General features: G+C 44.9%; 1 long non-coding RNA gene across 2 annotated transcripts in view; it reads left to right on the top strand.

Annotated features, from left to right (window-relative positions):
- Positions 1-17,992, top strand: part of LOC136856544 (uncharacterized) — a 213,005-nt gene that overhangs the window by 126,377 nt on the left and 68,636 nt on the right. Inside the window, exon 1 of one of the 2 annotated variants that reach the window (XR_010858390.1) lies at positions 10,897-11,019. The exons of the other annotated variant lie outside the window; for it this stretch is intronic. This is a non-coding gene — a long non-coding RNA (uncharacterized lncRNA). Of the gene's footprint in view, positions 1-10,896; positions 11,020-17,992 lie in introns of those variants that run through there. 2 annotated transcript variants of the gene reach the window in all.

The following is a 17,992-nucleotide window of genomic DNA, read 5'->3' as shown; positions in this document are numbered from 1 at the left end:
GTCTTCTTCTTCGACGTCTATAGCCCAGATGGCCGATTTTCTCTTGTTCCTCCACAGAGAAAAAAGCTTGCTGTACCTACCATTAAAGGGTATAGAGCCATGTTAGCTTCGGTCTTTCGACATAGGGGTCTTGAAGTGTCTTTGAGTCAAGACCTTTCAGATCTGATTAGATCATTTAATACGTCAAAGAGAGACCAGAAGAGACCAGTGGCGTGGAATCTTGACGTAGTGCTGAGATGGTTACGGTCTCAGTCCTTTGAACCGATGGCGAACATCTCCTTGAAGGATCTCACGAAAAGACTCTTTTTGGTAGCTCTGGCTACGGCCAGGAGAGTAAGTGAGCTACATGCAATTGACAAAAGAGTAGGCTTTGCTAAGGGGAAGGCAGTATGTATGTCTACTCTTGGTTTCTTAGCCAAGAACGAAGACCCGTCTAGACCTTGGCCAAGAGAGTTTGAAATTAAGGACCTTTCCTAATTGGTCGGTCCCGAAGAACCCAAGAGGTACCTCTGCCCTGTGAGGGCTCTCAAGTTCTATGTTCAGAGAACGAAGACGCTCAGAGGTCCCAGTGACCACCTCTGGTGCTCGGTTAGAGATCCTTCTAGGCCTCTCTCTAAGAATGCCCTTTCTTTCTTTTTGAGAAGCCTGATAAAAGAAGCTCATGAGCAGTGTGCTGACTCGAGATGAGTATTCTTAAGGTAAAAAGCGCACGAGATTAGAGCAGTTTCGACTTCTGTAGCCTTTAGCAGAAACTTATCTGTGAAGGACTTGGTTAAGTCCACCTTTTGGAGATGCAAGTCAGTGTTTGCATCGCATTATTTAGTGGACGTGCAAACTGTTTTCGAAGAGTGCAGTGCGCTGGGGCCCTTTATTGCGACTGACACGGTGTTGGGGAGGGGTGAAAAGGAGTCCGCTCCTTAACTAACATTTTCACCTTGGTGTTGGGGTTGTTGTTTTTTTGAAGGTTGCCTGGAGATACATGATGTGTTAGTATCTTCCAGTTTTTAATCTTTGGTATTGGTTTTATGGTAATGTTAGGTGATCCCTCGTTTTGTTGTTCTTGTACTGTGCCCTGATCAAGGGCATCAGACTTGTCCGTACGCAGCCATGTTCTCTACGGCAGGTACTGTTTTTTATTGTGTCCGACACACGGATCCCTTATATCCTCTCGGCACAATATAAAGGCCAGCAGACTACAGAGGCAGTAACCACTGAGTCAGCTACCTTTAAAGGTAAGGAACCTATGTCTAACTTGTTGCAAGTAGATAATTCCAAGAATTTTATTAGCTGCCAGTGCCCCACCTCCTCAAGGTGCCAATCAGCTATATGTAACTACCGGGTAAGTTGTATAAGTGAAAATGAAATTTTTATGATAAAATAACGTTTCACTTATACTTACCCGGTAGTTACATAATCATAACCCTCCCTCCTCCCCTCACCTGGGCAGTTGGGCAAAAACTTATGACGTGTTCTTGGGACGGTTCCCGATACCCCGATAGAGGGCGGGGGTAGAGGATCACCTTTGTAACGTCGATAAGCGCTAGCGCGAAATTTGAATACTGCCGTGACGTCAAAGACGACAGCTATATGTAACTACCGGGTAAGTATAATTGAAACGTTATTTTATCATAAGTGTAAAATATATCAGTCCTATTGTACAGTACTTGAATGCGTCATTTATAGTCAACACTAACTTGTTTTTTCTCCTAATTGTGTATTACCCGTCTTTTCTTCAAAGTGAATGGGTTAGTGTAAATACAAGACCTTCTAAGTACAGTCATGTTATCTGACTACGAATTATTACCAAAAATACAAAGGAGTTGTTATCTGATCGTTATTATGGTTGTTTATTGTTTTGTCTTGCGCATTTCACAAAAGTATAACATTACTAACAATACTTTCTGGGCTCACCTTGTGTCGCTGAGTGAAATGTCCCTATCAGGGACATTTCTAGGTATAAGTATTGCTAGATATACCAGAGAAAAATCCAATGGGATGCCAGAGTTACTACCTCTGGAAATTCTCAGCGTCGGAAGGAACAAGGATGACTTTAATAGCCCCCTTCTGGCCAGCAGCGGATTGGTTCACAGAGACCATGACCTTCCTGGTGGACTTTCCAAGGACGCTTCCCCTGAGGGTGGATCTTCTCAGGCAGCCTCATTTCTAAGGTTCCACAAAAACCTCCCGCTCTGAGTCTAACTGCGTTCAGACTATCACAAAAGTTGGCAAGAGCAAGGGTTTTCGAGAGCAGTGGCAAGGCTATCGCCAGTGCCAGGAGACCTTCATCTGATGCGGTCTATCAGTCCAAGTGGGCTAATTTTAGGAAATGGTGCAGGAGCAACGGAATTTCCTCGACCACGACCTCTGTACCACAAATAGCAGACTTCCTGTTTCATCTCAGGCAAAAGAATAAACTGGCAGTCTCAACTATTAAGGGATATAGAAGTATGCTGTCGGCAGTCTTTAGACACAGAGGCCTAGACTTGGCCGACAACAAGGATCTTCATGATCTCTTGAGATCCTTCGAGACTGTCAAGATTCCTCAACTCAGGACGCCTCCTTGGAATCTGGATGTTGTCCTGAAGTTCCTTATGTCAAGTGCTTTCGAACCTCTGTCTTCTGCTTCCCTCAAGAACGTGACTAGGAAGGCTGTCTTCCTAACTGCTCTGGCGACGGCGAAGAGAGTTAGTGAAGTTCAAGCCATTAGCAAACATATTGGCTTTAGGGGTCCCAATGCTGTATGCTCCCTAAATCCTTTGTTCTTAGCCAGGAACGAAAATCCTTCAAACCCTTGGCCCAAGACTTTTGAAATCAAAGGTTTGACGGAGATTCTTGGACAAGAATCAGAGAGAGTCCTGTGTCCTGTCAGGGCTCTCGAGTTCTACGTAGCCAGGACTAAAGAAACTAGAAGCCCATCGGACAGTCTGTGGTGTTCGGTGAAGAGACCTGATTTACCTATGTCTAAGAATGCTTTAAGAAGCACTATTAGAGAGGCTCATTCTACCTGCCTAGACGGTGACATGAGACTTCTGAAAGTCAAGGCTCATGAAGTAAGAGCCATCGCGACTTCGGTAGCTTTCCAGAAGAATATGTCCCTTAACGATCTTCTGGGTGCCACCTTCTGGCGAAGTAATTCAGTGTTCGCTTCGCATTACTTGCGGGATGTGAAGACAACATTTGAAGACTGCTCTTCGCTGGGACCATACGTTTCCACAGACACAATGTTGGGGGAAGAGAGCAATACTCATCCTATCCTTTAGGGGTTAGGTAGTATCTTTTAATCTTGTTGTTGTATTTTTGGTTGTTGGGTGGCCACCAATTTGGACGTCCCAATTTTTAGCCTATGTTAGGTTCAATGGCTTAGATAGGCTCGGTCAGGTGGTTGGTTGTTGCTCCTTTTCCCTCTCAGTATGGTCATATGATCTAGTCCCATTGTGGTCATGCCCCCGTGGACAGGTCATCTAGATCTCACCAGCTTTATAGGTCCCTACCTTGCTGGAGAATCTAGTAAAGCAGAAGCAGGCTTGGGTGACAGTAACCTCGAAGTCAGCTATGCTAACAGGTAAGGAACCAAGGCGTCAATCGCCTACATTTGTTTGTTTCCTAAATCCTATTCTGTCTCTTCCCACCTCCAATGGTGGGATTCAGCTATACAGTATATATATCTGGCAGGTAAGTGTCATGAACAAAATGATATTTTAATGATAAAATAAAGTTTGTTCATACTTACCTGGCAGATATATATACTTTTAGTGCCCACCTGCCTCCCCTCTTGAGACAGTGGCACTAGAAAATGGGAATGGTTCCTGATTCCCGCCTCCCAGCGGCGGGAATGAGTACTAACCACCTGGCCACACTGCGTGTGCCGCGAGTTTTGAAATTCTGTCGGATTTCGGAGAAATACAGCTATATATATATCTGCCAGGTAAGTATGAACAAAATTTATTTTATCATTAAAATATCATGTTTTAACTTTTGATTTCGTATGCCGCTTACAATTTTACCTGCCAGCACATATTCACATAAATCTTCTCTGCACTTAGTGCATGTAAACACACACTCGAGGGCCTCGCGCTGGCGCCTGTGGATGTATTCCTTTGCCGTTTCTTCTTCTCTCTGTCTTCCTGTGGAGAACTTATCCCACACAACCGCTCTGTTTGCTGTCTTCGTGGTTATTTTTCTTAGGGCATCAAAGGTGTCCTCTACCCCTAGGGCATTCCAAGTGGCTGAAGAAAATTGGGCGTCTATTGCACTTTGCAATTTGTCTTCGCATAGTAGCCTGATATTCATTACTGCCTCATCACGGGAAAACTTGCTGATTTTTATTCAATCTTCCATAGATCACTTCCAGCGCCTAAAATCCTCTGCTGACATCACATACTTGCAGTTTTTGTGGGAAATATGCTTGCTGTTCCCCCTGCCTAGTGCTGAATTATTCCCACCTGTTCGTATGGCCGTACCCTAACGCCTGAACTAATGTGTTTAGATCACTGTTGCACCATCGCTGATGCCGCTTCTGCGCCTCGAGGTCTTATTAATCTAGGGGTGCTTTTCAGCGATCTTCTGCGAAACCCGACATTCTGCATAGGTAATACTCCGTTACTGCGCCATATAGGATACTCTATGGGCAGGGTAAGTAGAGGCACTATTCCCGTGTTGATGGTCTATTACAGAAGTGTCTTAATCCTTTGGTGGGCACAGGGCAACTGACGTTCACGCCAAAATCTTGGCGCGGACGGAGTTAGGTAATCGTTGCTTACCATAGACATAACAACATTCCATTCAGTAGTATTACTGATATCAGCAACGTGATACACACTTATCCTACAGAGCTGATCCCTGATGGAGGCCAGCCTCCACAGGGAATGCCTCAGTCTCCCCATATTTTGTTTGTACACTGGTTCCTGCCCCCTCATACATCATCTTCAGTGACCTTACCAACTTCTCTGGTACTCCTCTCTTTCTCAAACACCAATAAACTACTCTTCTTGATACCCTGTCATATGCCTTTCCTTTTCAAGATCCACAAACACATGTAATCTTTCCTGTTTCCTTCTAAATATTTCTCTCGGACTTGTCTTACTATGAAAATAGCATCTTCTGTCTCTTTCCTTCCATAACCCCAAACTGCTGCTCATGTATATCTGTCAACTCTCAACCTCCTTGTACTATTCTTTCTAGTATCTTGAATACCCAGACCTACTTAGATGAGAACTATGAAATGAGAGGGAGATTTGTGGAAGATAGGTACAGGAAAGAGGAAAGATACGAATGGCGTAACTTTACAGAGGCCCTTTGTGTTGCACGGCATTAGAGGCGATGATGATGAATTTGACGGTTGGATGTTTTTGATGAATTAATTCATCATTTCTTCGTAAGTTCCAGTCAATTTATGGCAGGATTTGGTGGAATGTTGGAATTTGTAACAAATCAAAACAGATTGAAGTTGCTGAGATGAATTTTTTGAAAAGTATATGTGATCTAAGAGGAATTAAAAGGTTGAGAAATGCCAAGACACGTGGAAGTTTCATTGTTTGTAGATGGTTCAGTCATGTGGAGGGAGTGGAGGACAATAGGCTGATGACAAGAAAGTATGTATGAATCTCAAATGTCAGGTGGAAAGAGAAGAGGAAGACTTTGAGAGTACAGTACTGGATAAATGGAGTTAAAGAGGTTTGGATAGAAAGGGTCTTATATCTAGGAAATAGGAGAATGCACTGAAGACAGAGGTGAGTGGCACAATGTATGTAAGGTATTCAATGTGCTGTTGATGTGCTTATTGTGTAGGTGCATGGTGTTGTCTTTTTCAATGGAGTCACCCCTGTTAGGGGAGAAATGACTTTTAATATGGAAAAATAAAATTCAAAGGAACAGCTGCCTTCAAGAATTCTTTGTCAGAATCTGCAAAATTATTTTAGATTTTTGTTCTTTTAGAACAAGCTCACTCAGGCCATCCATATGAGAGGTAGGATTCTGAATTGGGTTGAAATATCTTTTGGACACTTCCATGACCCCCGTAGGTGGTTAGTGCCATCAGTGAACCTCATGCAGTGCCCTGTAGGCATTACTTAATAAAGATTCTTTGTAGCCTACCTTGCTTAGGCCCCTAGGTACTGTAACCCCCTCCATATTTTTTTTTTTACTATACTTCTGTTCATACTCTCTCTCTTCCATCTTACTTTCCCCAACCCTCTCCTGACAATTGTTGCATAGTGCTTCAAATGCAAAAGGTTTTCCTCCTGTTGTGCCTTTCAAACCTTTCTATTCCTCTCGGTTTCATTCAGCACTGAAATTCATCCTAGGTCCCAGCACTTGGCCTGAGGCCTCAATTTTATATTCCACTTCCAGACAGTTTCTGTTCAGAGAAGGGATGAGGAACATTTTGTCAAGAAAGCAATGGTCATGGAAGTACTGTATTAGGACAGCCCAGGAAGTCATGTGGAAACAGAATAGAAGACGACCTAGACTGTATGGGAGTCAGGCAGAAAGAGTTCAGGACATAAGAGTGGTGAAAGAAAACTTGTGTCACATCTGACCCCATAAAAGGGTAAAGCTGACGTCAAGAGATTCACGATGGTGACAAGATTGTATTAAATATGGAGCCACGAAAACAAATAATCCCAGTTTGGCTACAACTGAAATGTGGAATAAACTGCCTATTGCAGTTGTGGAATCTCCTGATCTCCTGATGTTTAAGTGAGGGGTAAATTCCTGCTCTCTCTCGCTCTCTACATGATTATCCAGGCATGGAAACAGATAGAAGGAATTACTGAAAACATCATGGAGCTAAAAATATCAGAAAGAGCAAGCAGAGGTAGATTAATAGTGCCCAAAACGATACCAGGAAAACTAAGGAAAGCACACAAGACATTAATCCACTGCGCACCAGCATCAATAATGCAGCGTCTATTCAATGTGCTACCAGCTCATCTGAGAAACATATCAGGAGTGAGCGGAGATGTGTTTAAGAATAAGCTCGACAAATATCTAAGATGCATCCGAGACCATCCAAGACTGGAAGATGCAAAATACACCGGAAGATGCATTAGCAATTCTCTGGTAGACATCAGAGGTGCCTCACACTGAGGGACCTCCTGGGGCAACCCGAACGAACTGTAAGGTAAGGTCTCTCTCTCTCTCTCTCTCTCTCTCTCTCTCTCTCTCTCTCTCTCTCTCTCTCTCTCTCTCTCTCTCTCTCTCTCTCTCTGCAGGCTGATTTCCCTTTGAAGCCTTCTTGGATTTTCAGCAGAAGATTTTAAGAAAGAAAAATAAAGAAAAGAAACTAAAGAAGTAAAATTCATCAGTCCTAGAACGGTACTTGAACTCTGGACTGCCGCAGTAAAAAGATGTCTGCGCTACCACTTATCTACCATGACTTTATACAGTATGATTTAAAGTCCCCCAAGCCATAAACTGCCCTTGAACTTTGTAAGACAAGACTTCCATTTAATCTTCCATAGGCTACCATTGTAAAGTCCCCGCTCAGTGGGTCTTCAAAGAAAACCTGTTGAGCGGGGAGCCCTCGACCCTGTAGAGCCATGACGACAGGTTGTGGTTGTGGCGGGATTCCACAACCACACACTCACACTAACAAAAAACAACACATACACTCACCTCGAACTAGGCTAGGCCTACGAATTCCGGACGGGAACTTTTGCCAAAGCAGGAGGAGGTCACGGAGTCACCACAACCGCCGATGATGCCAACGCTCACCACCAACAACAACAGTCCACAACCAAGAAAACAACAAACCAACCAGTACACAACCACGACCCAAAGCAAGACTCAAAAGACTCAACCACGAAGATTCAAACTCACCTCACTAGGAACACAGCTGAAAAAACAACCAGGCTATTACACGACACCGATCACGCAACCAAAACAGCCCAAAACCCAAAACACGCCCAAAGTACAAACACTCCAACCACAGAGCCTCCAAACACCAAATCACACAAACTGAACATAAAAAAAGCAACAAACTCCGATCAACTACTGGGAAAACCGTGCTTTTTGCACAATATCTCTGTACAGACTCCCGCCACGATCACGATCACAGTTCCGCGCACTCCCAAAAAAACAAACACGACACCTCACAGACAATCAAAACGTAAACAAAAGAAAACTACACTCTCTAACGATATCATTACCAATCACCTACGCCGTTGTTCTTTCTCTCTCTCTCTCTCTCTCTCACAAGACGTCGTTGTTCGTTGTTTTCTCTCTCTATCTCACACACACAAGACGTCGTCAAATGCAATAACCTCATTCCTCCATATGGTGTGTGAATGGCGGCAGCTTTATGGCGAGGGCAGACTTCGGTTGGTCCGTCAGGAGGGACATCGTGCTAGGAGCGGGTACCGCCGTGGAGGAGCGCGCGGGTACCTGCGTGGAGGAGCGCGTGGGCTTTGGTGTGGGGGAGGGCGCGAGTGGGTTTTGCGCGAGGGAGATATCAGACTCCGTGAAGTTCGCGATTATTTGTATGTGGGAGGGAATGTCTGCATCCATGCTCGCTTCTGCACTCTCACCTGTAGTGTGAGTTAACATTCGTGTCGATACATGCTTGGGAGCGTGCCGTGTGGGTCCGCTGACGACGCCGGTGATCTGCCGACGGCGGTCGGTATGCCTGAACGCTCTGTTAAAGCGCCGTAGTTAGTCCGTTAGGGGCGTGGGGTAGTTCATCGAGCCAAAACTAAGTTGCCGTTTGGGTAGACATTTACTGCTGGTTTATTGAGGAAGCAGCCTGCTTATAAAGTGGTGTGCGGACGTCAGTACAAAGACATACAGGTGACCCGAGGTGAATTATTCTCTATGAAAACAGGACAGGTACATACATACAGATAACATGACAAAAATAAAATTAATAGATTAGACACCAAAATGCTCTGACACACACACAACACATAAAGGCATAAATGAGTAGGTAATAAATGCATAATTTACATAATAAAAATATAGCTAGGTACTGCGACCTAGGGTCAGAAGAAAAAGGCACCGTAGAAAACGGGAGGTTCTTCAAAGAAAACCCGTTGAGCGGGGACTTTACACCATTACTGCACACGCCATGAGCTTTTGTACTCAATGGAGCCATATTCTTTGTTTAGTTTTGAATAGATCTGTGCAATAAACATTGTTTATATCTTTATTAGGTTTTTACAGTCTAGTTTCTTTCACTGAAAGACTGGTATCAAAGTCGTCTTTTGCATTCCCGTTAAGACAAGCGAGAACTTTTGCCCAGTTACTTGCATAGCCATGAAAAAATCACTGTATAAACACCTCTCCTATGAATGTAGTAGTCTCTTATCAGTTTCAGAATTAGGCCTAATCTAATGCAGGGTATTTTGAGCGTTATGGCCAAAACTATGGGGATTATCAGACGTTCTTTAAGTATTATATTATATACACTTAAACTAGCAGACTTTTAAGAGGAACTCTCTCTCTCTCTCTCTCTCTCTCTCTCTCTCTCTCTCTGCTGTAATTTTGGGACTCTTCTTCCGTTTTTTATGAATTTCTCTGTTCCTCCCTGATCTCGATTTTCTCTGCGTCCATTTTTAGCCTTTTACTTCTTCACTAAGTAAAAGGCCCTTCACATAGAAGGGCAACATTAGACCGATACATTCAGTAAGATACAATACCAAATTGCGCTTCTTATGACTGGAATGAAACAGAGATTGAAATAGGTAAAGTAAAATATTAACTAAATAAAATTTGCATAAATACAAATGAATGATAACAAATTTAAGTCATATTAGTTAAAATATATTGCAAAATCGCCATCTTTAAAATAATTTGGCTCTTTGCAGAACTTAACAGGGACGGTGTAAAGTAGGTAATCTGCCAAGAATGCACTTAATATATAATGAAATTTCTTCTATTTTTATTAATGTGATGCACCAAAACAAAAGTAAGTAAAACAAGCTGCCATTCTGCGATGGTTCCTGGTTGCTAAGGAAAGGGCTCGCTCCACAGACAGACACAGTTGCTGTGAGAACACTAAACTATTCACATGAGGTGCTTTAAAGCTTTATCCCCTTGAAAGACGCCTCTAACCTCCTGTACTGTAGATATGACAGAACATTTCCACTTTACTTTTGACCCTCCCACTTTCATTTCTCTTTCTTTTTAACTGAGGCAGAGCTTTTTTGCTATTACTAATGCTTTGGCATCCATCGCTTTCCAGGTGAACACCATTCTTAATTTCCAGGGCTGACCTTGTAATTATATTCCCCCAGCCTTCTGTTAGAGATTTCGGGATCTCTAAGGTAATGTCATGATCTGTTTTTCGTGGGGTTTGACACCTGAATCAATGTTCGGTGCTGTCCTCCTCCCCTCCCCTCCCCCCTCCTCCACTCTGCAGATAGCACAGACCTCGTCCTTATATTTACTTCCCCTGGAAGCTAGCCTTCAGGTTCAACATATTCAGCCTGGCTTTCATTATCATGCAAGTGTCTTTTGTTTCCAGTTCCCTTACGTCCACTTTTACAGTTACTTAAATTATTGATTGATTGATTGATTGATTGTGAAATTGAGGTCTTGAAGACCAAGCTCCGGAACCCATCAGGATTATTCGGCGCCGTAATGAAGGTGGAACACATGTGTAAATTAATAATATGATTTATAATGAACAGATGACATTCTAGTAAAATTCAGTCTTAACATATGAATGTTAAAAATGAAGAATGATATAAGAAAGAAGTACGGTAGAAAATAATTGAATGGCTAAAATGCTTGATTAATTACATTTATAAGCAAAATAGCTGATTTTTATATATAAAAATAATGTTAGATCGTTATAATTCTTACATTTTTACAAATTTAAAATATTAAAAAAACGTGATTATTAACCGAAAAATTACTCAAAATAAGGTTCTAATCCTCTTGGGTAGAAAGTGGCCGAGTGACTCGATGTAAACAAACGGTTGTCAGTCACCCGTCGAATTGTATAGCCGAAGAATCGGTTACAAAATCAATCAATTTCGACAGGAAATCTTGACTGAATGATCGACTTGAAGGTCAACCGAGGTAAAATCAATGATTGAGGTTGAATTCGCCGTTAAATTGAGTTTTTCAGTTAAATATGGTTGAATTAAGTGAGGCATTTCCCGTATCTGTAAGGTAAAGGTTACGATGGTCAGGCTTATTTAAGTTTTATTCAATCGATTTAAACCGTTATTTCCGTTATTTAGATCGTATTTAAATAACGCTGAAGGTCAGCTGAGGTGAATCAGTGATTGAAGTTGATTGTGAGTAAAGGAAATTGTGTTAAGGTTTTAAAGTTATATTAAGATTGCGATTGTCAGTTGTTAAGGCCTTAATTGATTGATTCGAATTATTATTTACGGTATTTAAATTGTGTTTTGGCTTTGAAGTCGCTGCCCGATGGTTGCATTTGCTGTGGGATTGGTGGTTTTAATGGAATAAAGCACAACGAGTCCTATGTTAGGCTATGTAAGGCTAGACTAGGTCAGGCTAGGCTAAGAGTCAGTATTAGCTTTATTTTATGAAACTGGTTTTATTTAGGTTTCTGGCTTTCATTTTGACCAATTTGCATTTCAGTTTTGTCTGGGTAAGCAAATTGAAGCCTACCCAGGTGTCTTGGGCCAGGTTGGGCTCAAAGCCAGGTTAAGTTAGGCTAGGAGTCATCATTGCCTTCATAGCTGTTTATTTCATCGAACTGGTTTTATGTAAGTTTCTTGGGCAAAACTTTATCTTAATAACTTGCGCGGCCTGATCCCCCCCAGTTGCCGACCGGGACAGGTTACTGTTTTTCAGAAGGGGGCGTGGTTCCAGGGCAGGCAAAGCCCCCCAGCCAGATCAGGACACGTCGCCTTAAGTTAAGTAATTAAGATCTGGTTAGGTCAGGACCTGCCGTTATAGGAAAGGGTATGTCATTTATGCGTCAGGAACCTGTCCCAGTCGATGACTGGTGGGGAATCAGGCCGCGCAACTAAAGTGAAGTTTTACCCCTTTTGGTTTTGATTTAGACCAATTTTCTTTCCAGTTTCTTTGTCGAGGTGAATTTGAGCTTACGCAGGCCTGTGAAGGTAGGTTAGGCTTGAGGGTATAGGATAGGCTTTGGCATTTGAATATTGGTTGTAAAAATGGCTCTTATTCCAAATTAAGGTAAAATTGACGACTACTACTGTGCCTCTCTGGTTCAGTAATTATCATTTGTTCTTACACAAATACAAACCCTTGGTCTTTACGTAGGATTTTGCTCGCGACATGAGCTGGAATGGCCGTTAGCTATCAAACAAGGTCATTAGCTACCGACGGTAGGGGGGAAGCCCTGCCCACTACAGTAGTCCGGTCTGCACTCCACTTTGCTTTCAGTCGCTGTCGTGCAAAGACGTCTGCTGTGTTCTCTGTCCGACTGCTGTTCAGCTGTCCATTTGCGTTTCTTCTGTGTATATGAGTGTCTATTTGTTTGCTGTATATCATAATGCAAAGCCCTAACTTGCAACAGCCTGAGGAGAGAAAACTGTTGTTATAAGGTGTTGTCAGGAAAAACAAACCTTGTAATTGGTTCCTCTCCTCCTAGAGATTGACCCTCATACCTTATGTACGTTGTGCAGGAAGCATGACTGTAATCAAAATAGTCCATGTAGTGAGTGCTGAGTCGCCTTCTGAACAGTGGGTGAAGTTTGCCGGGAAAAAGAAGAGAGAGAAGAAAGTTTCTCCGATGTCATCAGAGTGTAATATAGGCAGTTCCTGAGTTATGATTGAGATCCATTCCTACGGTTTGTTGTAAGTCAGATTCGGTTTGTCGGTTAACATTAAACAATTTATTAAAAAAAATGAAGAAATTCTTACCTTGAAGGATGTAGAGACAGGCTTATAGTGATGAGAGAACTGGAGATGCAGGAGGAGAACCTGCAGAAGGTGCTGGAGATACAGGTGCAGGGGAGTCTGGGTTATGCGAAGCTGCAGATGGAGCTGGAGATACAGGTGCTGGGGAGTCTGGGTTAGGAGAAAGGGTCACTGTGTCTGGAGTGGCAGATGGTGCTGGAGATTGCTTCTTGAAATAATGTTCACGGCTAGGCTGGATAGTTCTTTTTTTCTTCTCCTCCAAAGTCTCCCTGGAAAAACTGGGGCAATCCATGACCCCCCTTGGTATCTTGTTGTACTTTTCAGTGTTGGAGTCCCCACCCTCGAAACATACCATCCCTGCCTCTACCAGGGAAAAACCTTTTGACAAGCCCTTTACTCTTAATAGCCTGGGCTCTGGGACTGGTGGCTGTTTCTCCTCCTTAATCATCTGCTTCTCCAGCTGACTGAGGTCCTCTTCAGATAACTCCTCTCCATGGGATTCCAGCAGCTTGTTGACATCATCAGCATCCACTTCCAAACTGAGCTCTTTACTTATTCCAACAATTTTGTTGGCGACCGAGACTTTTCAAGTGTCTCTGTCTCTCAAAGCCCAGAAAGTCATTCACAAACTGCAGACAGTTTCATCCAGGCCCCATTCATATTGATGTGCTTTACCTCGTCCCAAGCATCTGCAGTATTCTTCACAACTTCATAAATGTTGTTCGTTCCTACACAATATACAAACCTGAGGTCCTTTACATTAGGAACTACTTTCAGCAAAGCTGGAATGGCTGTTAAACTTTTGAAAAAGGTGGTTAAGCAGTTACCTACCATCCGGTAGGTTGGAGTCCTGCCTGCCCGGATGTAAACATTACAATTTACTTTCGGCCATCGTGCTATGCAGACGTGTTTCCTGACTCTCTGCCCTAATCACCGTTTCACCTTGTTCCCGGTGGGATTTTTCTTGTTTTTTGTTGCAGTTGCTTTTTGTCTGTTTAATGTTACATCATGCAAACCTACGAATCATCTAAACCCTTGCGGAAGACCATCACCCAGTGTGTGTCCTTGGGTTGATGGCAAAGGATGTACTCATTTCTGCTCACCGGTTGAAGGCTTCTCATACTCCGGGTTTTCCTGTGGTGACGAATGCTGCTGTTACTTCCACCACGACAATGGTAACCATGACTATGTTTGTGAAGGTCCCCACTTTCCAACCCTGATGACCCTGGCTGTGTGGACCAGACTGCCGTGCATACTCCTGTTCCCCGGTACTCAGTGTACCTACTGCCTTTGCGGTTCCAGCTACTCCTGCTGCCCTGGCTGCTCCTGTTGCTCAGCTGCTCCTGTTGCCCCGGCTGCTCCTGCTGTTCCTGCTGCCCTGGTTGCTTCTGCAGCGCCAGCTGCTCCTGCTGTTCCTGCTGCCCTGGTTGCTTCTGCAGCGCCAGCTGCTCCTGTTGTTCCTGCTGCCCTGGTTGCTTCTGCAGCGCCAGCTGCCTTGGCTGCTCCTGTAGTTCCTGCTGCTCTCTCTTGGATGGGAGACCTGACAGCCATCCTGAAGAAGAAATTGAAGAAGAGGAGTCGTAAGGTGTTGTCTTCGTCTTTGACTTTTGCTGCTGCCCTCCCCTTCTTCCTCCGAGACTCGCTGGCCGAAGAAGAAGAAGAAGGAGGAGGCTGCCTCTCCCAAGAAGACCACCCATGGGACTTCTAAGGGGCTGCCTCCCTCCACAGGGGAAGCAGTGGGATCTCTCGCTGGCTCTCCCCGGTCTTCGGGAACCATTTTGCATCTTGTCTTGAGAGCCTTGAGTACACAAGCCCCCAAGGCCCGTGTGCTCGAAACCAGCTCTAAGAAGTCCGCTTCTAAGACTGGTTCTGTGCCTAGATTCCCGAGTTTCTTCGGACACTCGGGTTGAGACCACTCCCGTTGATCATTCTGTACGAGATTTGGGAGCTTCGAGTTTTCGTGGAGCTTCGAGTACCCCAAACCAGCACCGAAGAGTCCGCTCCCCAGTCTGGGTTAGCATAGTGTGGGAGAAGGTGCTGAAACATGCAGGTGCTTCAGACTCAAGGGTCCAAGTACCTGGAGACGCAGTGAGGAGGTCCCCTGTACTGTACAGTCTTCTTCTCGTCATAAGGTTACGGCCTCAAAGAAGACTGGAGTGTGTCAGGAGGATTGCACAAGTTCACATTCGACATTGCCCGGGCATTCAAACCCCTGGAAGGACTCGAGGGTCCTCTTCCCAAGGACAGTGATACCTCCAAGATACAGAGGACCTTTTTGGAGATCATTGTGCTAATAATTTGTCAGCACAGTGACTTTGGGGAAGGGACCATGGCTTCTCTGTGGATCATCCTTCGCGCTTCAACTCTTTTGGGGTCCAAAAAGGAACCATAAGCAGGTGGGGCTGCCAGGGTCTGCACTCTCAAAGAGGTGCTCAATCAAGTGAATAACCTGGTCTCTGGGCAGGATAATTTATTTCCAACAATCCGTTCAGAGAAGCTTCTTCCCCCTCCTTTGCCTCGACAGAAGTGTTTTCATATGCCTGCAGAGGGTCATTGCCGACTAAACAGGTCAACCTGGACCTGGTTTGTTTTGGCCCAGGTCTTTCACTGTCAGCAGCTTACTGCAGAAGGGTTTCTCCCTCTCACAGCAAGAAGCAGCGAACCTGGAAGCCACCGCCATGGTGGCTCTCCAGGCAGTCTCCTGGCTGGATCTGTGGTCCTTCACAGTATCCAGGGTTGCCGCCGCCTCAGGTTTGATCACCCCTGGAGAAGACTCCGTTTTCAGGAGACTGTGCCAATCTGGAGGTAGGGCTGTTTCCTGCCTGGCCCACCAGACGGTAAACCTGTGGGCAAACCTGGTGCTGAAGAGGAGGGACGCTGTACTGAATTGTATCTCCAGGTCTGTAGGACCCAAGTCAACTCTTAACCCTCAGGAATGGACTGTTGCTGGGTTCTGTCTCACTCTTCCCCAGAGAGTTGGTAGATGCTGCAGTAGACAAGAGGCATGCCAAAGGCAAAGACCGCCTTGTCCACCAGGCAGTGGAAAAGACCAGGTCTTTGCGTGCCGCTGCAGCTCGACCCTCGAGTCAAGCTAGCACTTCCTCGACCCCTAGGAAGACCCAGGCTTTGAAGGGCGCTAACAGAAATACCCAGCTTTCTTCCACCTCTGACAAAAAGGGCATGCAACTGCACTGCTTTCAACCCTCTTTCCAGTCAGGAAAGGGGGCAAAGGTAAGTAGAAAGGAGGATAATAGGGCCGGCATTCCTTCCAGCTGCTGCCATTGGTGGGGGGTGTGTCAAGCCACTGGACGACATGGAGCCGAGTCTTGATTAGTAGATGTCCTTCACGAAGGCTATCTACTTCCCTTCAAGTCTCAGCCACCTGTCATTAACATTCCAGTCCATCTCCTAACGTACATTCCCAGCCCCCTGAAGGATCTAGCACTCCAGGAGGAGGTGCAAGCGATGCTGAAGAAAGGCACTTTGGAAGTCGTGTCAGATCGGTCCCCAGTCTTTTGCAGCCGCATCTTTCTCATAGAGAAAGGCCTCAGGGGGTTGGAGACTGTTCATAGATCTCTCTCCCTTGAACCATTCGTTCACCAGACTCCGTTCACGAAGGAAGCTTCACGCTCAGTGCTCGCTTCATGCTTACTGTGGGCTTGAAGGATACGTATTTTCAAATTCCCCTCCATCCATCCTCTCGCAACTACCTAAGCTTTATCCTCGTGGAAGTGGTATTCCAATTCAGGGTACTCTGCTTCGGGCTCGTGGCCACTCACCAGGTGTTCACACGAATGTTCACCCTTGTGTCAACTTGGGCCCATTCACATGGGATACGTCTGTTGAAGTATCTTGATGATTGGCTCGTCCAGGACAGGGATCGACGACTTGAGTTTTGCTACAGCTTAGGGGTCGTAGTAAACCTCGAGAAATCCTATCTCATCCTCAAGCAGAGGATAAAATACCTGGGCATGCTGATAGATGCAGTAGCAGCAAGAGTCTTTCCCTCAGACTCTCATGTCAGCAGGTTCAGGAAGGCAGCACAGCTGTTCCTGTCTCAACGGGAGCAGCCAGCTCTGCAGTGGCAAGTCATCATCAGTCACCTATCATCCTTGGAGAAGCTGGTTCCTCACGGGCGGCTTCACCTTCATTCTCTCCAGTGGAGAATGAAGGAGTTCTGGTCGCAGTCTTGAGATCCCCAGTCCTTTTCCATTCCTTTATCGCAGGAAGTGAGACAGGACAGACTGGTGGATGGATGGCAGGAACCTCATAATAGGAGTATCCACACACCCCCTCCCGACATGCTTCTGTTCTCGGACACATCGACTAAAACAAGCAAATGTATTTATTGTCATTGTGTACATGTGTTTCAGTGTAAAAGCATGTTTATTATACAGTTTTTTCTTTTGGACTATTTTCATTCATTCATCATCACGCGAATGACCTATTTGGTCCCAGTTGTAGGCTTGTGGCCTAGACCTGGTATTTCACCCTAATCCTTCGGGCTAGCCTTAAGAGAGCTGATAGCCAGCTCAGTGGTCTGGTTAAACTCTTAATATAATAATAATAATGAGGGAAGGGGCGCACACCTGGAGGAGTTGCTGGTTTTGGTTGTGTGGAACTGAGACAACAAGCACCTTCACATCAGTATCCTGGAACTCAAGGCAGCCTTCCTGGCCCTCCAAGAGTTTCAGTATCGAATGATGGGACAATCGGTGGTGTTGATGAGTGGCAACACCACATTAGTGGCATATGTCAACAAGCAAGGGAGCCTTGTGTCCCTCCCACTGCATCATTTGACTATGCAGTTGCAAGAATGGGCCGTAGCTCACTCGATACTGCTGTCAGCCAGATACATTCCAGGCAAGAGGAATGTAATGGCAGACAAGCTCAACCGCCAGAATCAAGTGATAGGGACACAGTTGTCCCTTTACACTCACATTATGGAGAGGTTGGTCAAGCTGTGGCGACTTCCGGTCATAGACCTGTTCACCACCCGGCACAACAGAAAACTTCAAGTCTTCTGCTCCATCGTACCAGACCCATGGGCTGCTGCAGAGGACACATGGGACAACCTCAATGTCTATGCCTTCCCTCGTTTTTGTCTGATTTGCAAGGTGATCAACAGGTTGTTGATCACCCCAAACCTCAGGATGATTCTGGTGGCTCCCAAGTGGCCACATGC

The sequence above is a fragment of the Macrobrachium rosenbergii genome, chromosome 36, assembly GCF_040412425.1.
Source record: "Macrobrachium rosenbergii isolate ZJJX-2024 chromosome 36, ASM4041242v1, whole genome shotgun sequence".
Lineage (NCBI taxonomy): Eukaryota > Metazoa > Arthropoda > Malacostraca > Decapoda > Palaemonidae > Macrobrachium > Macrobrachium rosenbergii.
Note: the sequence above shows the minus strand (reverse complement) of the source record. Positions and strands in the feature narration are given on the sequence as shown.